A 15143-nucleotide genomic window follows, 5' to 3' on the forward strand; every position below is an offset into this window, starting at 1 on the left:
ATATCTTGGAATTTTCCCAGGGTGACACACATCTGTCATTGTCTTCAAGTTTTCTGTTTGGTTGCCTATAGATAGAAGTACTAATTTTCCAATATAGTTTGGGGTATCTCTTTCCTGGTAAATAATATTGGAATTCATAGAGCAGAGACTAAATGGCAGCAGCTCTTAGACTTTTCTGAAAAATTTAATTGTACTCTAGTGTCCCTCAAGCACACACTTTTTTTTCTCATATACATAACTCATCCGAATATTTTGATTTGTCTACATTAAGATCTTAAACTTCATTACTTTTGCTAATTAAAGTTATCTTATTTTACAAAATGTTTTGACTATTGGTATTTTTAGTTTTTAAGTCAAGAGAAAAACCAAACGGTATTTAAAAATAAATTAAAATAAAAGGAGACTTAAATTGATAACTTTTGTATGTAGTCTAGAAATTCTAATGATAATTTAAATTACTTACAGTCTTTCCAGAATGGGGACATTTTGGAATTATCGAAGTTTTCTGACTGTTCCAAATTGTTGATTTTTAATATATATTCACAGCACAAAACACAAAAACACAAGGTCTGAAATGCACTTGACTCATTTTCCTTATAGGTTAATATGTGCTTCATTTCTTTCCTTTACTGATGGTGGCACTGTGTCATTTCCCTTAGCCAATTTGTTGTCCCTACTTGTAAACTTTTCTGACTGGGGGCTTGGAATTCCCCTGGTCTTACTTGAGGGTTTGATAATACTTCCCACACAACAATCCCAACTTCACCTTTTTCATGACTCACCTCCTCCCTTTGATGTTTTGCATGGTATTATAAGTTCGGGGTTTGAGTATGTTAACGAAATCTTTACAGATAACACAAACATTATCAATAGGTAGCACTAGACAATTTTCTAAAATAATTAATGACAGGATTTCAGTTTCCCCAGTTTTTTTAAAACCATTACATTTAATTCTAATCAATAAATAAATTGTGTGAATTTCTTTTCCATACATTGTAGATTTTCAAATGTGTTATCTTAAACTGTGTCATTTCTGTTCTCTTTTTAGTTGAGCCTACTTGTGAACTTTTCTGACTGGGGCAATTGCACTGATGTTCATTTATCTTGAAGATGTCTGACTCATTTCTGCTCATTTCGTTTTTACTCTCTTTCAGACACTATGGAAACATTAGTATAGACATTTGTAAATCACTAATCACTTCCTTTCACATGTGTATTGCGGTATTCTTCAAAGGTAAAAACAGATCATTCTTGGCTATTGAACTATGGTTTTTAAAGTAGAGGCAACAATTTTTCATTAACTCAACATGTCTTTTCCTGACTAAGATCTGCCAGTGACTGACAAATTCGCATCTGTAGAATCATAGAGATGCGATTTTTTTTACAATAATTAAACAGAATTGCATTAAGGTATAATTTTATGAATTTATGTATCAAGTTGTAATCAGAGTAACTGAGTAAAGTTTCACTGTGGAAAACGCAACATCAGCATAAATCTTTGTTCATTAAGTTACAAATGCATATTTTATATTTTATATTGTTCAAATATAAAATCACCACACGTTAGCAATCACACTTTAATTCCAAAGCTCTGAACTTACTTATGTAACTGATTTATTTATTTTTCTTTCGTTAGCATTAGTAAGTTAAGTAACGAAAATGACACAACAAGGTTTTTTCACATTCCTAACTAAACAAAAATTATGACATTAAACTTAACACATGGTCTGAAAGCAGGGTTACCATATTTCTTGAAAACAATATGCAACAATGTCAATCATCAAAAAAAAAGAAAGAAAGAAAGAAAAAGTATAAAGAAAAATAAAATGTTTACCTTCAAATAAATATTTATGATCACAGCAAGCAAGAAATTCATCAGCTTTTCAAAGTTTTGAAAGTCATACCCATGTTGTCAAAATGAAAATAAATAAAGGAAGAAAGTAAGAAAGAATGAAAAATTGTAATGAAAAAAATAATTACCTTCAAATAACAATTTATTATCACAGAAAGCAAGAAATTCATCAGCTTTTCAAAGTTTTGAAATTCCTACCCATATTGTTTTCATCATTGGGTATCATTTAAATGAAGAATGGGTCTGACTATTAAATACGTTAGTTTTTTGATTTTTCTCTTCCAATGGCAAGTATTATTAGATATTTGGATATTGATTCACTTGTTATCTGCATGCTATGATATATTTTTATTTTCTTCAACAAACTTTTTTAGAGTTTAGTAACTTGATGGGTTAAAATATCTAATGTCGCTCTGTAAATAACCAAATTCTAACAGATGTATCGTTAGAATTTGGTACGACTATTTTTCTAGTCTGGTGAAGGTATCCACAGATGTAGTAACAAATTTATCACTTTTCAGTTCATTTGTACTTTATTCTCAAAACTACAATTCTGTTATTTTCTTTGGTCTATGTTTTTAATTATCCCAACACTAGAATGTATAGGTGGTAATGTTGTGAAATAAGTTTCGATTTCACCCAAATCACTTGATTTTATCTGCACACTCTGATTCCTTTTTTTCTTCAGCAATATTTTTCAGAGTTCTAGTAATGTGTTCGGTTTAAATATCTAATGTCTCTCTCTCTGTAAAATAACCAAATTCTAACAGTCATGCTTTAAGTACGATTGTTTTTTTAGTCTGTTGGAGGTATCTACAGATATAATAACAAAATTGTCACTTTTCAGGTGAAATATTCTCCACTAAAATTCTGGCTATTAATTTAATACTTGATTCCTTTTGCTTCCAAGAGTTGACACAGTTTCTTGAAATATTTAATGCCTTGCATGAGCAAATAAGACTTTTAATCCACTGAGTGCATTTTCAAAAAAAAAAAAAAATCACTGGTTAGTTTGTGGCATGAAATTTCACTAGGAAAAAATGGTCTTACTTAAATTTGTATAACACATCAAGAACACCCAATTTGTTCATTTAAATTTACACATTTTATTTGATTGAAATATTATTTACAAATGTATTTACTGAATCTAACATACAGGAAATAAATAACATGAAAAATATAATCTATTTTTTGTTCCTTAATCTTCTTATTATTAAATTTGGCTTTTGTTCAAAGAAAAAAATGTGGTTTTTTCCCTCCAAAGTTATCAGTATCAGTTGGAGGTGACATCACTAAAAGTTATCCACAAATGATGAGCTCACTCATCTCCACTAGCCTGAGCAAACATCTTCTGGAGGAGAGGTGGATGAGGGGTTAGACGAGGCACACTGCAGGGAAGACTACTGTAACCCGCTCACTACCCTTTCACCTCCACCAACTGCATTTTTTTTTCTCCAAAGTTATCACTATCAGTTGGAGGTGACATCACTAAAAGATATTGACAAACAGTGAGCTTACTCATCTCCCCATGGATGAGCAGAGGAGAGGGAGGGTGGGGGAGCCTTGTGGGGGAGACTACTGTCAACCTCTTGACTACCCTTTTTCACTTCCAACATGTAATGCTTTTTTTTTTCCATCCCAACAATTTTTTTGCCATCCGTAAATGGCTAGCTCGCTTATCTCATTGGTTATCAGTTTGAGGTAACATCACTAAGATACCCACAAATGGCAAGCTTGCTCATCTCCCCTTGGATGAATTCAAGCCACAGAGATAAATTTTGCCCCATAATGTTACAAAACAAGATAAACTCACATCAACATCAAATCTACCAGCATGCAAAAACATGTCTGTGAGTCATCTGTGCAAAAGTTCTATTTTTGAAGAAATAGTCAGGCTAAGGGTCAGATAAACAGTACTATAAGGAAAAACAAAAGTTGACTGCCTTTTCGGTTACTGCAATTCGTTCATCCAGTGCAGCTATCGTATTGTGTTGTGGTGTTTTGTGTCCAGTGAAGTAAAATAATTAGTGAACCACAAAAGTCTTTGAAATTTTGTTTCTTAAGGAAAATAGTACGAGACAAAACTCTTCACATGGTTCTAAAAGGATGGAAACCAATTATTATTTTAGAAGACAAGTACATTGTAATGTATTTATCCAAGACCACTTGGGAAAAATTATGCAGGAAGTGGTCTGATATCCTCGGCTACTTGCAAAGAAGAGTTGACTATGAAATGGATCTCGGTGATTGTTATATTCTGAAATGCAAAAATAGGGAATTAATGCTCAATGATAAAGGAGCTGGTCAATGTAAAGTTTTCTCTATTAGTTGTGAAGAAGCTGAGAGATTTTCACCAAAAATGTACGACATTCATAATTATTTACTATTTTTGGAAACTGAATTACCAGCAATTTGTATCATGGGGAAAATTATCGCTGATCATTTAAATTCCTCAATTGTAAAATGAGACCTTCAAGATTTTATTCAATTCGATAAAGATTCTTTATTTTGGGATATTTACGAAAATTTTACAAAAACTGCTTGTGTATATCTGGTGACAAAAGAATACACAGAAAGCTTAACGAGGTATGGTGTCATTTCAAGCCTGATGCAATATCAAATGTATGGAGCAGTACTAACTATGGCATCGGATCTAAAATCTCTTTTGTGTGACCAGATGTTTTGATGTAATGTAACCAAGAAACAGTGAGTAATGAAAATTTTCTTTATTTGAACTCTGGAAAATGTTAAGTGTAAACTAAATATTGTGAAATATTTTTAGGAAATGTATTTCGATTTTTTTTCTTTGCAAATATTAATATTTCAGCAAAATAAAATATGCATTTGTAAAACTTAAAGGAACAAATATGTGTGTTGTGTTTTCTACAGTGAAATTTTTACTCAGTTATTCAGTTTAGAATTTGATATTTAAATCCATAACTTTATACCTTAATGCAATTCTGTTCAATTATTGTAAAAATAATCACTACTGTGAAATTAATGCCAGGAATGCGTAGAAAAAAAATCAAGTGAGGAAACTGATATCCTGTAATTTATTAATTGTTTTAGAAAATACAATTTAATATACTGAATCATAAAATATACCAATATACTTTATGTTTGATCTCTAGGATAGAATTTTCTGATTATCTAACTCTTAGTCCACCTATTGCTGTATTACAACTGATACACAATACAGTTGCAATATTTTGTAAAGGAGATTCACATTAAAAAACAATGAGTGAGGGTAGTGGGAAAGAGAGATTGGCCACAACTGATATTATGCAATTATAAATAACCTTTTATTTCACTATATAAATAAATAATTATATTTTTCCAACAGTAAAACTGTTTGTTGTATTCAATATCTCAGCCCTCGAGATATATGAAATATCTTGAAGTATTTGAAGATAATATTTAATACATTAGCTATAAAATATCCTGGTTACTGTATTCTGTCCAACCGACAGGCTGCAGCTTCGAGTGCCGCTGTGGGCACGAATGTTTGTGAGGTGGGAGATAAATTTTATCGCCTGGCATGTGAGACCACTGCTCTTCTTATTGGAGACCAAACATGGTAATTTTTCAAGCTACTCCAAGTCGAAAGAGTTCCATGTTTGATCTCTTTCGCTGGGTTACCGGGATATGTAAAAATAAATAAAAATTATATATATAGATATATAATTAATAAATAAAGAGAAAGAGAGAGAGAGAGAAACAAATCCCTAGCCCATTTTTGGCACAAACGTACTACAGGTTACAAAAATCTTCGCAACAGATACACACGCTCTGTACAACAAGTTGCTAAGCAACTTATAGGTTGGAAGAATATGAGACAGCATCCCATACCTACATTTATTAATAACCTGCCACAGAACACGGACGGCTACATCGAATGACACAATCTGTGAAAGTTTTACCAATATAAATAGTACAATGCACTCCACAGAAACAGACTGCTAAATGAGGCCAGGCAGACAGAAACAGACTGCTAAATGTAACCTAAGAGATTAAAGGGAAAACATGTAAAAGGAAAAAACATCCACCGAAATATAAACAGTCAAGGTTAATCCAATTTTTCATAAACTTATTCAATCTTCAAAGACAATGTAATAAAGAATGTTACTGTAAAAACACAGCAACATTTTTTGTACCTCGTCCATATTTATTACCATTAACAATATATTTTTAGCACATGGATGAATTTTATCCCTGGTTTTACATTATTCCTTTTCTTTCTGTCATGGCTTTGTTTACTTAACTTTGTTCTCTTGCTCTTTCAATTTTTATAACCGTAAGTTATACTACATATCATACATATTAATATTTTAAAAGTTCAACCAATTTTATCATCAGAATTTGGTGTATGTACTGTTACTTTCTTGAGATTGATAAACAAGAATTCATGAACGCTTCTAATTAAAAATTCTGAACATGTAAAAATGCATACACGTACTCATTCTATAATGCTTGTTAACAAATTGTAACATTGTAATTGTAACTATTATAACATTGTTTGACTGTAAAAAACATTAAACAAATAACTTCATTATTAATTGTGGATTTAACACAACAAACCATTAAAACAATAAATATTAATATATAGATTTTAACTGTTAGTGTGAAAAAGCCCATGTTTTAATTTGCTGTCATTATAACGATTAGTTTTCATATCTGAAAAGTAAATATTGCGACAAATGAATGAAGCTCAGCAACCAGTAAAGACTAGCTGCTATTTCTCATTTCGTCTTTTTATCATTAATTTCCCAATAATTAATGTAGAAAAAATTGAACTTATTCACTTATTTAAGACTGTCCTTACCTTACACCCGAATGTTTTTTTTCAGCTATCTTTCTTTCTTTATTTTCTTTGAGAAAATCTGACTGAATAAGTCTTCAAATTATTTATTTTTAAAACCTGTATATTTAAGTTTTAACGAAAGAGTTTTTTTTATTTTATTTTAACATTGTATAGTTTTATAGGCTAATGCATCAAATAAATCACTCTTCTAAAACAGCAGTGCATGTCTATGATAGATAACAGGGTCGCCTCTACTAATAATATTATTTTACTAAGAAAAGAGTTTAAATGTTTTGTAAAGTGCTTCTGAAGTAATCGTCGAAGTTATTGTAATGTAACTAATGGGGATATTTGAATTCATTGCAGAAAAACTATTTTCGCATTTCATATGAGAATAGTTTAAAACGAATTTTTGTGTAAGACATTATATAACTGACAAATATGATTTAATAAACATAAAAGTTCATTTAATATAATTTAGGCATCTTCCTTTTCATTTTGTTAACCTCTGGGAAACCGTTTTTTTTTAACAACTTCAGGAAAAAAAACATCGCTTACGGCAAAATCAACATGCCCATCTTCAGTACAGTCTGTTTCTTTTGTTTGGGTTTATCAGCATTTATTAAAAAAATTACACAGTGTAGTTTAATCTGTAATTTCGGATTAATTGAATTTTGAGATGCATTCATATTAATTTTACAGAGTAAATATATGCAGCTCGAAGTTAAGATAACTTTGAGGAAGGATAGAAAATAATGCAAGAAGAATGAAAAACAACTATTTTCTGATGAATTCATCAGATGAACTTGTTTAGAGTGGGAATGAAGCAAAGAAAATAAAATTACCCACCTTATACAGATTAACTGTGGTAAATTACAGAACAGTTTTTAAATTGTCTTATCTTGAGGTGGTGATCTTTAATGTCATTTCAAGTCGGATAACTCATAAATTAAAATGAAGCACATTTCATGTAGTTCATGCATCGTGTCTGGAGAAACAGGAAAGAGAGAAAAAATAAATAAATGACAGCTTTAACAAAAAAAAAATAACAAAGAAAGCAATCATGTTGGATAAAATGAAACCATTATAATCTCTAGTTCCTTTGGAAGTGCCGTTTCTTTAATAGCAGATATAATTTGCTAGTGGCCTGAGGATATTTTCTTCCCAATAATATTCGTTTTTTTCCTTTATTTCTCTCAAGATCAAACGTTCATATCCAAATCTCATCAATTTTATCTTTAATTATTTTCCAATAATAACTCAATGAAACTCTTCAGAAGTGATTAAGTGTCTTTGCATTCATCCTCAGTGATTTGTGTCCGTGTGTGTGTGTGTGTGTGTGTGTGTGTGTGTGTGTGTGTGTGCGTGCTTGCGTGCGTGCGTGTGTGCGCGAGCGCGCTTGCACTCGTGTATATAGTGCAGTATAGAGTACTGCACAAACCAAAATTCTCATTTATCATGAAACTTCAAAAAACGAAATTTAATCTCCTACTGTGGTAATATTTAAAAAAAAAATTTTTATTAGATTGCATCATTTTTTGTTTCTTGATGAGATTCTTTTCATCGTTTTTTTTTTCATTTAATCATTAAATTGCTTTTTAATAATAATAATAATTTAACTGTCAAATCAAAACTTATGGTAATATTAGTAGGACCATTGTGTGCTATGTGATTCCGTTAATATATTAATTAACATACTGTTAATTCCGTCCACCTGCTTATACAGTAAAAGTTGAGATATACTGTAGCTTTTCAAATTTAAAATGTAAACAATATTTTCGACTACGAGGAGCTTTATGTTCCTCACAATTGCACTGCGAAACAAAAACTTTTCAATTGAGAAGTGTATTTTCTCTCCTTTTGTTGAGATGCTGTAAGGGGCCCAATGATAATTTGTAAATTGATACAGTATGGTAACGTACACCACTACTGTTTGATATATAATTTAAACAAAATATGCATTCCGTTAAGTATAGCAAAATGCATACGCTGTATATCTCACCAATACTGTTGCTTCAAAATTGCCATTTACTCTCCTCGAGCCAAGGTTACTTTAGTAGGGCATTTCGAAATGTAAAAACTAATAACGTATGACTAACGTTGGTTGGTTGCAGTAATTTTGCATGTTGATCGATCGGTGGAAATGTTGACCGCCATATGGACATTGTATGACAAATATCTGTTTACTTAGAGGAAAGTAAAGCTTTCCTATAAACATCAAAGGAACCAAAGGTGCAGCAATCGAACAAATTCTAATAGTCGGATCAAGGTTCAACCCGAGTTGTAAATGTAAGGCGCTTCTACATGCGAGGGCTTAGAGACAGAGTTTACGAGATGGTTCACAAAGTTGTTGCACATATATAATAGAGGATTGGTGACAAGGATCAGAGGGCGGATCAGAAGATTCGAGAAGGTCACGAAGACCTAGGTGCCAGAACGACGAAAAATCGAGGAATAGATGTCGGATCCTGAAGAATGGTCGCGTTATTATGCCACAGTTATCCCTTGAATTAGTAAGATGAAATTACAACGAAGGTAACCTCTATTTCACTCATCGACGATTGTTTGCTAGAGTTTGTCAAAGGTATGCAAGCTAAGTCATATTTTCTGGTTTTCATGTAGAATGAAAAGATAATAGTATGAAAGAATAATTTTTATAGTGGAATTCTCTTACAGTATAATTATAACTTGTATGTGATATCACCAGTATTCTTTCGAAAGGAATATGTGTATGATTTCTAAAACGAACTCTTGAGAAACTGTAATGATATTGCTTGTTTATGAAGCTGAAGAATTTCTTTTTTTATAAGTAATTCAGGTAATGCTCTTATTGTTATTGTTTGCACTTGTCGTATCGTTTCATCATCATCATTTTCTTGGAAAGCTGGGTATTAAAAAAAAACATAATATTACACCAAACTTATTGTTCTAATTAACAGCTAGACGGTCATAAGGTGGTATTACAAAACTCTAGCATGTCCTCCCCCCTACCCTCAATGATACTGGCTGAGAACAACAGAATAAAATAAATTAATCAGCCATGTCCACCCAATACAGTATCTTTCTCATTAAAACCCTAAGAACTGCTTTAGCTATTGTACAATATTGAAGAACTCATGTAGTGGAGATTATTCATAGGTAATGCGGAAAAGGCAGGCACAAACTGAATCTTCTGTTTGCCTTTAAGGTAAAAAATATGAATTTCTGCTAATTATATTTCCTTTTATCGAAATCAGAAGAGTCTATTTTATTCTCAAAATTGTCTGCACCTTTCTTCTAAGTGTGGCTTAAACCAAGTGACATATTCTGTAATATATTCTGTCTCTTCTATTCCTCATAAAATAGGAACCGTGCGCAAATGGAAACCGCAATTTATTCACAAATGCATTATCACTTCGTAGAGTGGAAAAAAAGTGAATAACAAAATGTGACTCTTCAGAGTTTTATGCGACGTATTATAGACGCTTTCGTTTGAGATTTTTCTGTAGCACAAAGAAAAAAAAATCTCATGAATTTAAAACAATCATCAGTCCACAAATAATCTCTGAGAACATATCGTGAAGAAATTGTCTTGTCTTAATAATACTTGATTAATGGTATATCTTTGTGCTTTTTGTTTTTCTTTCGATCTGTGCAATTAATAATAATAATAATAATAATAATAATAATAATAATAATAATAATAATAATAAAGATGGTAATGGAAGAGAAGTAAGTAAAAAGGATTGTGATATTTCTTTTCAGTGTTTATTCATTAATCATTAATATTGCATTATTGGTGCAATATTAATATTCATTAATAATGCACCAATTAATGATAATAATACTTTTTTTTAAATAATATTTTTATTCATTGCAAAAATATTTACAGATATGTATACAATAGTTATCTTGAGTATAATTTTATACTCAAGATAAATTTTCTACATTCGATTCCAGTTAATAATTTTAATAACACTCTTTGCCTCTATATTATGCATTTAGAACACATGTTCTAATATTAACAGTGATGGTTATACAAGATATTTTTTTTAGTGAATAACTAATATAATAATAATAATTCGGGAGGCATTTCGGAAGGGATTCCTGATTTCTTCCTAGAAGCTTTGCAGAGCTTATCTGAGGAAGATAATAGATGGCAGTGGTTTCATGGTTATGTTTCTATACTGGTGTAGTTTTTACTGTTTGTTGGTGCGTGCTTTGAAGACTTCAACTGCTATTACAGTTTAACTTCTTTTTTTTTGCAAGTAGGGTAAAGTTTGTATGTATGTTTGTGTCCTTGTAGTGGTGATTTTTGAGAGGAGTTTGTCATAACTTTGCGTGCGTCTGTGTGTGTGTGTGTGTGTGCGTGCGTTGCGTGCGTGCGTGCGGCGCGCGTGTGTGAGGGAGAGAGAAACAGGAATTTCTCTAATTTTCATTCCCGCAATAATATCCATATAGCGCCTGTTTCAGCTCTGTATGTCCCAAGGTTTCTGTCGTCGAACGGCAGTTCGTTTACCATGTCAGGTACGTATTATACATTTAATAATACGTATAATGCTTTATAGAAGATTCGGGTGGCTTTGCCGTAGTGATGGTCGTACTTATATGTTATGTAGTTTGTTGACTGTGGTCTTGTTATCTGATAAGTTGTTCTGGTTACTCTATAGTAACCAGAACAACTTTGGGCTCTAGTAATGTTTTAACATGACTGTTTAGTGGCATAAGAGTTTCACCTTAAATATTTTGTGTTCTGTCTTTGCTGCCTGCATAAGTGTGGGTTGTTCCCACAATATCAGTTTTACCATTTTATCTTGCAACCTTTGTAACATGTTAAGTCTGTAGTCTACGCAGAATGCATATGATGTGATTGCATATCTTAAAATGTTTTCACATAATGCTTTATAGATTAGTATTTTTATGTCTGTCGGGGCAATGTCTTTTAATCGGTATAGTTTGCATGCTATTATCCTAAGCTTGGTACACACCAAGGTAGTTTATATGGCTATTCCAACTTTGATCAGCATCGAAGTGAAGTCCGAGATAGCGTGTTGTTTTCACCTGTGTGATGGTTGTGGTTTTAGGTTTAGCACTTTTATAAGAGAATGAATGTCGCAGGGTTTGGGGGTTTTTGAATATCATTAGCTTTGTTTTCCCAGGGTTTATATATATGCCGTTTTCGGTTAACCAGTTAGTAATTTGATTTATGTCGTGTTGCATATTTGTAAGCGATATTTGCTTTGCTGTGAATGGATACTATGGTCGTGTCGTCTGCGAATTGGAAGATTTTATTTTTAAGAGAAGATGGTTTATGTCATATGTGTATAGGTTAAATAGAATGGCAGATAGGAAAGCTCCTTGCGGTACTCCGCAGGTTACCGGTACCTCTTTGCTGTACGCTGATCCGATACATGTGTTGTGCTTCCTGTTTTTCATGTATGCTTTAAACCACTCGAGTAGACGTCCTCCGATTCCGATATGCGTTAGTTTCGTTAAGAAAGTTTTGTGTGTTAGTGTGTCAAATGCTTTTGTTAGGTCAATGAACACGACTAATGGTATTCTGTTTTTATTCAATGCAGCGTTTATTAGGTCTCTGAAATCTTCCAGGAGTTGCTGTTCCTTTATTTTTTGAAAGCCATATTGTGTTTTGTGTATGATTTGAAATTTTTCAACGTATGTGGAGAATTTCCAATGCACAATGCTCTCCATGATTTGGTTGATTACAGAAAACGTGACGATGGGCCTGTAAATACATATAAGTTTCTTTTTCCGTGTTTGTGTATGGGTGTGATTAATGCATTCTTTAGGTTTCAGGCATGTGTCCCGTTTCGAAGATTTTATTTAACAGTTTTTGTATAACAGGACATAGGTTGGTTGAGTGTTTCTTGATGTCTTTTGGTCTGATTCCGTCTATCCCCGGTACTTTGTTAGGGTTAATTTGGTGAATTGCCAGTGATAGTTCTTCTTTTGTTACTGTGGGGAACCGCATCGACTGGGTTGCTCGTGGACCTAGTGGAGAATATTCGTTTGTGTGAGGAAAGGTTGTTTCTTGTAGGTTTTGGACAGAGTTAACGAGTTACTGATTAAAGTTGTTTGGCATCTGTTTGAGGGATTTGGGATCGCAAGCAAAGCTGTGTTTTATTGTTCCTGAGGCTGTGGTCTGTGTACATTGTCCAGCATTTCATTAATCAGCTGCCAGGTTTCCTTTATGTCGTTCTGAGCTGTTGTTAATTTGTTGCTGTAGTAGTTTCTTTTTGCCGTTCTAATCTGTGTTGTAAGGAGATTCCGTTTTCTTTTGTATTCAGCTTGTAATGCGATATTGTTTGGCAACTTCTTAAGTTGTTTCCATAGGACATCTTTTTTTGTATATCTGTTATCCATGGATTCTGTTTTGTTTGGTTTTATTTTTGTTAATGCTTTGTTATATATTTTATTAAATGCTAGTTTAAGATTATTATATACAGCTTCAGCAGAGTCTAAAGATGCTATCTGTATCCAGTATATTTTTCTGATTTCGTCGTTTACTATTGTTTCGTTTAGAATGCTATAATAATGTTTTGTAGTCTCTCTGTGAAATAATGGTCTGCCAGTTTGCATGTTATGACGGCTTCTGTGTGACTGTTTGGAAGAGCCCGTATATTTATATGGTCAATACAGGATGAAGTTGTACTTCCGACTATCTCTTCCCGTGTATACGACTGTATGGATGGGGTTATGTTATATGCTGATATGAGATCTAGGTATTGTTCTGTGGTGTTAGTTATGTTCCTAATGTTTATATGCATGTCTCCTATTATTATCAAGTATTCTGAAATGCATTCTTTCGTGGCTGAGGGCCATCTGCTTAGTTCATCTAGAAAATTTGTGGTGCTTAAGTTGGGTTGTCTGTATACTGCGTTTAATATCAAGGAGTTTTCTTGTTTGATGTTTTTAATTTCGATGCGCATGTTTTCTGCGTATTTTAGTTTATATTTTATATCTGCTACTTCTAGTTTACGTTTGGTAAATATTATTATACCACCTCCTGGTTTCGTTTGTCTGCAGTGTGTGTGTGTGTGTGTGTGTGTGTGTGTGTGTGTGTGTGTGTGTGTGTGTGTGTGTGTGTGTGTGTGTGTGTGTGTGTGTGTGTGTGTGTGTGTGTGTTGTTGGAAGTGTGGCATTTGGTAGATGGTTGCCTCTTCGTTTGTCGTAGATACTATAGTCAGTATTAAAATGTCTAGGTTGTCTATATCTTCTTTCAGATAAGCTTGCAGGGTCAGCCAATGTTTTTGAATGCTTCTTACGTTGACGTAGAGAATAGATCGTCACTTGTTTCCATTCTGTTATTGATTTCAGAATGTGGCAATTATCATGTTCTGGCTGATTACATCTGCTTGATGGTCTGCATTCATTTAGGTTGGTGTGCTGTCCCTTTCTTTACGAGTCGTCATTATTTCTTTTAATGTGGCAGCTTGTTCAGGTCTTCTACGGATTTTATTTGGATTGGTTTTGCGTGTTGTGTCTTTTTAAGGAATATTTTGCTGTCTCTTATCCGTATAAACTGGTAATTTATTTTCTGTTTTTACTTTCCTTGTTTGGCAGAATAGTTTCTGGTAATAAGGTTAAGTATTCAGAGAAGTAAATACGGCTATTGTCGTGGGATCCTTTGAGATCCTTGACTACTGGTTTTTTAATCCTGCTAGCTTTTATTAGTGTAATTTTTGTTGGGCTGTTGGTGAGGCGCACCACGACGGGAGGAGGATGGAAATTATTTTCTCTTTTCCTTTTTTGTGCTAACCGATGTACTGACTTCCCATTGAATCTTTTGATTCAACGGGAACGCCAATTTTGTGGCTTAATTGTATTACGGTGTCTTTTAGATGTTCCGCAGCAATTTCCAGGAGACCATCTATCAGGAGATCATTTTTATACTGCTGTTGGTTTAAGAGTTCGTACTGTTGCTTTAAAGAGTATGGTTCTTGTCGTAGTTCCGTTGTCTCTTTAATTAGATTATGCTGTCTTTCCGTTAGCTCTTTAACGCAGTTTTTAATTTCTGTGACAGTCTATAATACATCTTCTACCGAGTTGTTATTAAATTTAATAAGTTCCTCATATTGGTTAAATTTTAAGGTATTCTGTGTGATATGTTTTTCAAATAGTTCTCCAAGAAAATCGATTAACACAGTCTTTTATGTTTTTTAATCTATCTTCAAGTAATGCATTCAAAGTTGGCTTACCTGGGTTTTCATTGTTGTTTTCTTTGTTTTTCGTTCCCTCTGCTGTTGATTGCTGCGTTATTTTTTTACCTACTGCAGTTGTTTTCAGCGTTGGCTGTTTCCAGCCTGCAGTTGAAGGCGACATTCGTTTGTTTTCTCTACACTGGGGACACTTACACTCGTTGTCATGCTTCGCGTTTGATTTTCGCTGCCAAATGGCCTCGGAAAATCCCGAACATAGAAAATGCATGCTTCTCTAGCAGTTCCTGCATGTTATGTGGTGTTCTTCACCCGTTATGTCTTAGTGGCATTTGTG

Source organism: Typopeltis vanoorti, chromosome 7 (assembly GCF_054136105.1).
Source record: "Typopeltis vanoorti isolate ZY-2024b chromosome 7, IOZ_Tvanoo_1.0, whole genome shotgun sequence".
Taxonomy (NCBI): Eukaryota; Metazoa; Arthropoda; class Arachnida; order Uropygi; family Thelyphonidae; genus Typopeltis; species Typopeltis vanoorti.